The sequence below is a fragment of the Centruroides sculpturatus genome, unplaced genomic scaffold (assembly GCF_000671375.1).
Source record: "Centruroides sculpturatus isolate CEXI.00-Female unplaced genomic scaffold, Cexi_2.0 scaffold207, whole genome shotgun sequence".
In the NCBI taxonomy this organism is placed as follows: Eukaryota; Metazoa; Arthropoda; class Arachnida; order Scorpiones; family Buthidae; genus Centruroides; species Centruroides sculpturatus.
This window is the reverse complement of record NW_019384378.1, coordinates 313,472-322,084: the sequence shown is the minus strand read 5'-3', so window position 1 is coordinate 322,084 and position 8,613 is coordinate 313,472. Positions and strand designations below refer to the sequence as shown.

The 8,613-nt window shown below is 24.0% G+C and overlaps 1 long non-coding RNA gene across 1 annotated transcript; it reads right to left on the bottom strand.

Moving 5' to 3' along the window:
* Nucleotides 1–217: 217 nt before the first annotated feature.
* On the bottom strand, nucleotides 218–6,985 carry LOC111617753. Its single transcript, XR_002755472.1, has 3 exons — nucleotides 6,888–6,985; nucleotides 6,751–6,813; nucleotides 218–532 (listed from the first exon to the last, which is right to left on the bottom strand). It is a non-coding gene; the product is annotated as an uncharacterized LOC111617753 (long non-coding RNA).
* Nucleotides 6,986–8,613: the final 1,628 nt, after the last annotated feature.

The window sequence follows — 8,613 nt, the reverse complement described above, 5'->3', positions numbered from 1 at the left end:
ATTCAACCCGAACAAAATAATAAAGACATATTTTTAATACAGGAAAACATCAGATAAACTATTGATTAAATAATAAAATTTTATAATATATAAATATAAAAACTATATACCCTTAAGAATATCACGTGAAATTTTCGGAGTGGGGATTTATTTCCCATTCTTCTCGTATAATGTATAGGCGTGTTGCATAAACGATTAAGTTATCTAAACTATACACTATATAAATCATGGATATTAAATAATCTATTAGAAAGGGGAGTAAAGCTATAAAGAAATTTCGATTTGTATCGACTTGCAAATGCATAAACGCATACAATTTTCATTCAAGAGACGTTAAAGCCAGCTGTTCGTTTTGTATCCCCCAGTTGTTGCAGTTAAGCTTACATCCTGTTAGAAGAACCACATCTGTTATCGGACGTACACGTGGACAGAATTGTGACTAGACAAGTCACTAGAGGACTTTGTTGACCCGTTCCTGGATTCCTAATTATCTTAGTCTGAGATCCGGATTCCCAAAGAGGATTGGCAAGCGCTGGAATTATAACTGAGTACTTAAGAAGGATAGGGATATATAAAGTATCTTTATACATTCCGTGTGTTTTTCTCTTCAAATAAATTAAAATTGTAATGAAAGTAGTATTAAAATAATTTAAAGTTTTTAAAGTATAAGATTTATATACGCTATTTAATTTTTTTTATTAACTTGGTATTAATATAAGAGAATTCGAGACACTATAATGTTTATTAATTGCATAAAAATTCGCCATTTTAAAGTAATTTATTGTTAATAAAACAATTATTTTTTTTTATCCTTTATCATTATTTAGTCGGCAATAAATCATTTACTCTACAATTTATTTTAATAACTGAAGATAAAAATTAAATATACTTCATTTATCTTTAATTTAAAACTACGTAAAAAATATCGACATTATCTGATAATTTTAATAAATATTAAATAATTTAATATAATTTAATATTCTTTTCTAGAGTTAAATATACCTTTATATATTAAAATTAACAAAAAAAATCAATATATGCTTAGCTGTGAGTATGAAAAATTGATACGTTCAAGTAAATGATCGCTTAGAATTATAATTTTATTTAAAAATTAATGATAAGGATCAACATCTATCACGAAAAGTATGAAAGAAAAGTGGCTCGTGACAAAAATATTTTTTAAAATTTTAATAATTTAATTAGAAAATTTAATGTGATTTAATGTTTAAAAAATTTCGAAATAAAATAATTTAATATAATTATTCATGGTAATCCCGAAAGAGAGAGAGAGAGAAGTGTCATTTGCAGATGTGACGGTGCCCTGCTTATCGAAAGTAGACATGACACGTTAACAACAATCTTATCAAATGCAGTAGAATACAAATCTACGATATTTACTTTGTGGCTTATAGTAACTTAAATACTTATGCATCTCAAAGGATCTTTTCACTAAAGTTTTAAAAATAATATTGAGGGAAAAAGAAAAAAAAAACTTAGCCTATATCTAGCAAGTGGCAATCGAGTAGCTTTTCACTTTATAAACTTTGTCGGTATTAATTTTCATTTATAAATAAAATAATTTTAATAAAATTTTATTAAATTTAAATTTAATATAATGTATTATTTACTATTATTATTATTTTTTTAATTTTATGTATCGAAAAATAAGAAATAAAAGGTATGAAATTTCTTAAATTAATTTTTCACATTTATTACAAAAATTGTTTTAGCAAATTAAAATTTTTAATTAATTGTACTAAATTTATAAATATTTTAAGATTAAATTATAAATTAAGACATAAATAATCTGGTTTTACATTCTTATTAAAATGTATAATCTACGCATAATAACCTCTGGTCACTTCTGAAAAAAAAAACTAGTTTAGCAATTTCGAAATATTATAATTTTTATTATTAGAAAGACCTTAATTATAACACTCAACGAAATGACAGGTTAGCTCTTTCTTTGGTTATTGCTCTCGAGTACAATGTACGGGGTGTTGCCTTATAATGGCTACGTATACAGTACATTCGCTGTTTTCAGCATGAATTCAAATAATACGATTGCATGATTATACAATGAATATTTACATGAATTATTCTTTTCAGTATTTCGTTATTTTCCAGCATAGATATTTATCTATTTTTTCCCTCCTCCCTTTATATAAAGAGAAGTGAAACGAAACTCCTTTTATTCATACAGAATTTCATGCATTCGTTCTTATCTTTCGATCCATAAAAATTAAAAAAAAAAAAAAGTAATGTTGAGCAATACACGAACCATCCATTATAAGTTTTATAATTATATAGAAATATATCATTTTATTTTTCTACGTTAAGATTTGAAAGAATTTCCAAATATGTTTTTAAAATGGCATTTTTATTTTGTTCTTTTTGCCTTGTAAATTTTATCCTTACAAATATTGATCAAACCATTTCATAATTTAAATGCAAAGAAATGTAAATTGATGATATTGGATTTATTTGAGCCATAAATTTTTCACTTGAATTTTAAAGTATTTAAAATTCAAATAAGCTTTGATATATGATACGATAGATTCTGTGTTAGACATGAATAATTTTGAATTTTTTCCCCTATTTATTATTATTTTTGTGCTGTTTAAATTGTCCTATTTTTTTATACTACATTCTTCGAAAAAATTATAAAAAGTTGTTTATTTAAAAAAACATTTTTATATAATTTTTTAGAAATTTATTCAAGTGATGAAACTGCATTTTTTAAAATTGTAAATAAATAAATTTCTTGTACGGTTTATACTTAAAAATAAACAGTTTATTTATTTATTTTTTAAAATATAGATCCATAGTACTTTTGTTATTTTAAAATCGATTTTTTAAATTGTTTTATATACATATATATTTAGCAAACAGGCTAAGATCGTGGCTACAGGTCGGTTTTTCGGGCCTCAGACTGGGACCCCACACTTTCAAATTTGTAAGAATATTTAATAATAGAATTTTTGATGTTTCGTGAATATATTAATATGGGAAATATTTTAATTAAATTTATATCGATCCTTTTATCTTATGAAAGGCGCCAGCAAATACAGGGACCCACATTGACGGTATTGCAAATATTTTGGGACTCTCCTAATAACTTTCCCTGAGGCCCTGCATGACATCCAGCAGGCCCTACGTGTCTATATATATTTTTACATATATATACATTTTTAATCAAAATATTATACATTTACAGCTCTAGATAGGATTCTTTTCGATATCCAATACTTAATTATGCATTGCTATTTATAAAGATTTATTTATTTATTTATAATAAAGTAAACAATAACTGATTAATTAAATATATATTGTTAAACCCGTTAAAATAACTTATAAGTACAAGAAGGTTAATGAACAAATAAAAAAATGATTGTTGTTTAAAATTACAATATAAACATATTTAAAAAAAATATCTAAAATAGAAGAATCAGATTAAGAATGGTGTACAGATTGAGATGATAAAAGACTTCAATCACGGAATAGATTCCCTAGATAGCAATTTATGTTTCATTGTATTAATGAGAAATTCTGTAGCTTGTAGCCTGGAGGTTTTAATTTCCATGCCTTTTATAAACTACTGCATGGTTTACAAAGAGACGAACAAAATATAAATTATCATCTTATAACAATGATGAAATGCGGCTATCAACTAGGTTGTTTTTTCGATGATTCCCAAGATAAATGCTGTAATTAATGTTTCCTGAAAATTATATTTTAAAAATATTATGATATAAAACACAGACACAGACAAACATACATATATACGTCTCTGTGTGTGTATTTTAATATAATACACAAATATACTGTAATATTTGTTCTTTAAAATACAATAGATAGAACAAATTAATATTTTAGCTTATTTATTTATATATTCTTTATATATTATATATAATAATAATAATACAAAATTACCACATTTCTAAAAAATTACACAATATTTTATTATGGTTTGCTTCTTTAAGCAGATCCAATCTACTTCCTGAAAGTTTTAGTAAGACCCACTACTTGAAAAATTCTCTAACTTCCCTACAGAATATTATTAATGCAATATATAATGTTTTTAAGTTAGAAATCGTGCTTAAGCATTATTATTCATCTTTTCATTTTATTCTTTTATAGTGTTAGTTCAGTCATTACTTTCAGACCACTTTAAACAGGAAAACTTGTGTATTATCTTCCATATGATATACTGTTTCCTATGATTTTTAAATTTCATTCAAAATGAAAAAGAAATAATATATGTGTAACGTGAATATTAAAATAATTATCTTAAGCGTGCTATTATGTACGAGGTGCTTAGAATAGTCATAGATGTGATATAATATAGAAAGAATAGAGATTAAATTACAGTGAAAATAGTTAATCTAATGAGAACATTTTCACACATTTTACTGAATCTTGAAGAAAAGAATAATTTGGAAACTTCTCATAATGTTCTTACTGTTATTTACTTATATTAAACTATCGTTTGTACTTAACAGACCAGAAAACAATAGTAGAATATAAATAAAATTTAAATAGGGGTGGCTCGAAAGTCACTTAACAATTGAATAATTAACACGTAGCTATTCCATACTAGTATTAATTATTCTTAAAATAATCTTAAAATATAATTCGGTTAACTGACTTTTGGGGCACACTCTACATGTATTTTTCCATAAAAGAATATCTATAAATATTTGAAACAATTATAAACTTGTAGACGATTATTATAAATTATTAAAACTTTTATAATTTTAATAAATGACAAAAATATAATAAATTTTTTACATTAAATTAATACACCTCAATTATTTTAGAATTATTATAAAAGGGACAAAATTAATGTATTTTTTTAAAATACAAAGTTAAATATTTATTCACAAATTCTGATTTAATTCTTTTATTTTTATGTAAAATTTCCCTTTGCATTTTACCTTAATAGATATTTAAAAACCTACACTAATGTCATTCTTTAATTATTTATACAAATGAATATTTATGATTTATAAATATTAAATATTAAGTTGTTATTATGCCTTTTAAACGGATAAAATAATAATTATTAATAAATTATAAAGGAAGAAAATCGATAATTTAAATATTTTTCTATTAATTTTATGTATAAAAATATTTTATAATATTAATAATGTTAATTAGAAGAGTTGGAAAGTTGACATCACATAGAAAATATCCAACTTTTGAAGAATACTAAATTAAAACTTAGTTATTTGACTTTTAAAAAAATTTTCTTAAGCGGTTTCTTTATTTATAACAACAAACTGACATGAAAAGCAATAAAAGGCAAGCTCGAATTTTCATCGTTACGTGTAGACACTGATTAAAACTACTCCTTGGCGAATAACGTATCCAGACAACTTATAATTATAAACGGCAGGAGGCTGGTCGTTATTGATGTCGTTTCTTCTCACGCTAACAACAGATAAACTAAGGATTTTTTTTTCCACGAAATCAGACGAATTAACTCAATATTGCTATCTATCAAGCGCGACGATTTTCCACAATGTTTCCTGTAATGTAAGAAGTACATTAAAGCAGGCATGAAGGGTTAATGCGCCCCTCTTTTTTTGTGATAATGGCCTTTATATGCCAGGAGAAAACATCAGAAAAATGAAATTAAATCGAAACTATTTAAGAAGAAAATTATTAAATTATGTTATTTCTAAAATTCGCTTATTCTTCGTTTAAAATAATTAAGAAATTCCCAAATTTCTAAAGTATTTACAATGGGAGTATTAACAGAAATAACAGTATCTTATCCTAAAAGGGCCCATTAGAAAAAAACCCCAAACCAATCTATTATAAGAAAATATTCAATTCCACCCTAAAAAAATCAAAAGTGGTGGCCCTAATTCAAATTTACTGGGCTCCATGAAGCTATAATACCTTTAATATAGACTTGTTATACTAATTATTAATAAGTTATATAAATTCTTACGGATTTCATAAGAAAAATGGCGAATAAAAAAATGATTTTTTCTTATTAATTCCGATAAATTGGGGATTGTTAAATCGATGGTTTAGTGTATTTAAATTATTTTAAAATATAGTATTTTAAAGGAATTTATATATTATTTATTTAAAATATAGGATTAATTTTTAAAAGTTAGTTACTAAGATTTTATATTTTTCCAAAAATTTAGTAAATTATTAACAAAATTTTAATAAANTTTTATAAATATTATAAATATATTTATGTAATAGAACTGTATATAAAAATGTTTTCCAAATATATATATATTTACATTTATTCTTTTTTTTTAAAACATTAAACATCTAAAACTGTGTTCTGTATAAATTTAGGGGAAAATATCTGTAAAATATCTGGAAAAAACAGGGATTTTTCATGAATTAAGTATAGGAAAAGTAGTTCACAAAATCTATTTGTAATAATATTTGGTAAGCAAGAGAATTGGAAAATGTCAGATATTGCTTCAATTGATGGTGTCGATTTTATAAACTCCTGTTTATTTATATTATATTATTATTTAACCTTTGAATTTTTGAATCACTATTCTATTTTGTTCCATTTTCAGTAAATTTACTGAGTTTTATAAATATATCTTGCTCTTTTTATTATCTAGATTTTATATTAATAATATCTTATAATAGACCATTTCAATATAATATTTATTTATATTTTTATAAGAAAAATAATTTTATTCGTTGTATAATAAATAACGATCTTATCATCTAGAATTTAAAAATTTTAAATAATGAATAAAATACGTTTTATCAGGTTTTAAATTCGTTAATTTGATTCCTTATCTTTTATGGTATTTTGGCAATTTCCTGGAATTTAAGGTAAACAATTATAAAATTTTTTTATTAAAATCTGCTCAGGATTATACTGAACGTTAATTTACTTGATACGAAGCTCATTATCGTATTATTTTTTATAATAATGAAAGTTTTAGAGAAAGTTAAGAATGTGCTCGGAGGTTTACACTATAAATGAGAATCGTCGTAGCAAGGTTAACCATAATAAGCACGTATTTAGGGCATCCAGGATCTATGGTAAATCATTACCTGATTTAGCATGGACCCAGTATATGAGCCTTTTAAGTGCTTAGAGCCTCTAAAAGTCTTAATCCAACCCTGACAATAAATTGCTATTTTATTTATCAAAATTCAATTTAAAACATGTTTTATTGATGTTTTAAATTGTTTAAAGTGACGTAAGAATATTATTAAGGTTAATTATTATTATAGTATATTATATTTATTTGTTTAAAAACTATTACTTATGAAACATTAAGGCGAATGTGATTATAACCTAATGAAACATTTATATGTTATGGATATAGTTGATTGTAAGATCAACAGAAAATCTTTATCAATAAAACATCAGAATTTCATTATTTTCTCCAATAATTCTTTTGAGGAACGAGAAATATTTGTGATTTAAATTAAAACAAATTTCCTTCATTCAAACAGGAATTTCTACCTGATTATACAATATCCAACTTTTGAAGAATACTTAATTAAAACTTAGTTATTTGACTTTTAAAAAAATTTTCTTAAGCGGTTTCTTTATTTATAACAACAAACTGACATGAAAAGCAATAAAAGGCAAGCTCGAATTTTCATCGTTACGTGTAGACACTGATTAAAACTACTCCTTGGCGAATAACGTATCCAGACAACTTATAATTATAAACGGCAGGAGGCTGGTCGTTATTGATGTCGTTTCTTCTCACGCTAACAACAGATAAACTAAGGATTTTTTTTTCCACGAAATCAGACGAATTAACTCAATATTGCTATCTATCAAGCGCGACGATTTTCCACAATGTTTCCTGTAATGTAAGAAGTACATTAAAGCAGGCATGAAGGGTTAATGCGCCCCTCTTTTTTTGTGATAATGGCCTTTATATGCCAGGAGAAAACATCAGAAAAATGAAATTAAATCGAAACTATTTAAGAAGAAAAATATTAAATTATGTTATTTCTAAAATTCGCTTATTCTTCGTTTAAAATAATTAAGAAATTCCCAAATTTCTAAAGTATTTACAATGGGAGTATTAACAGAAATAACAGTATCTTATCCTAAAAGGGCCCATTAGAAAAAAACCCCAAACCAATCTATTATAAGAAAATATTCAATTCCACCCTAAAAAAATCAAAAGTGGTGGCCCTAATTCAAATTTACTGGGCTCCATGAAGCTATAATACCTTTAATATAGACTTGTTATACTAATTATTAATAAGTTATATAAATTCTTACGGATTTCATAAGAAAAATGGCGAATAAAAAAATGATTTTTTCTTATTAATTCCGATAAATTGGGGATTGTTAAATCGATGGTTTAGTGTATTTAAATTATTTTAAAATATAGTATTTTAAAGGAATTTATATATTATTTATTTAAAATATAGGATTAATTTTTAAAAGTTAGTTACTAAGATTTTATATTTTTCCAAAAATTTAGTAAATTATTAACAAAATTTTAATAAAAATAAATAAATGTTTATCAGAATATATAAATTATAGACAGAATTATATATTTTTATATCTTTTCCTGTCTTTTATTATATTAAATTTATTAAATAGCATGATATTTTATAAATTTAAATTATTATTCCATAACT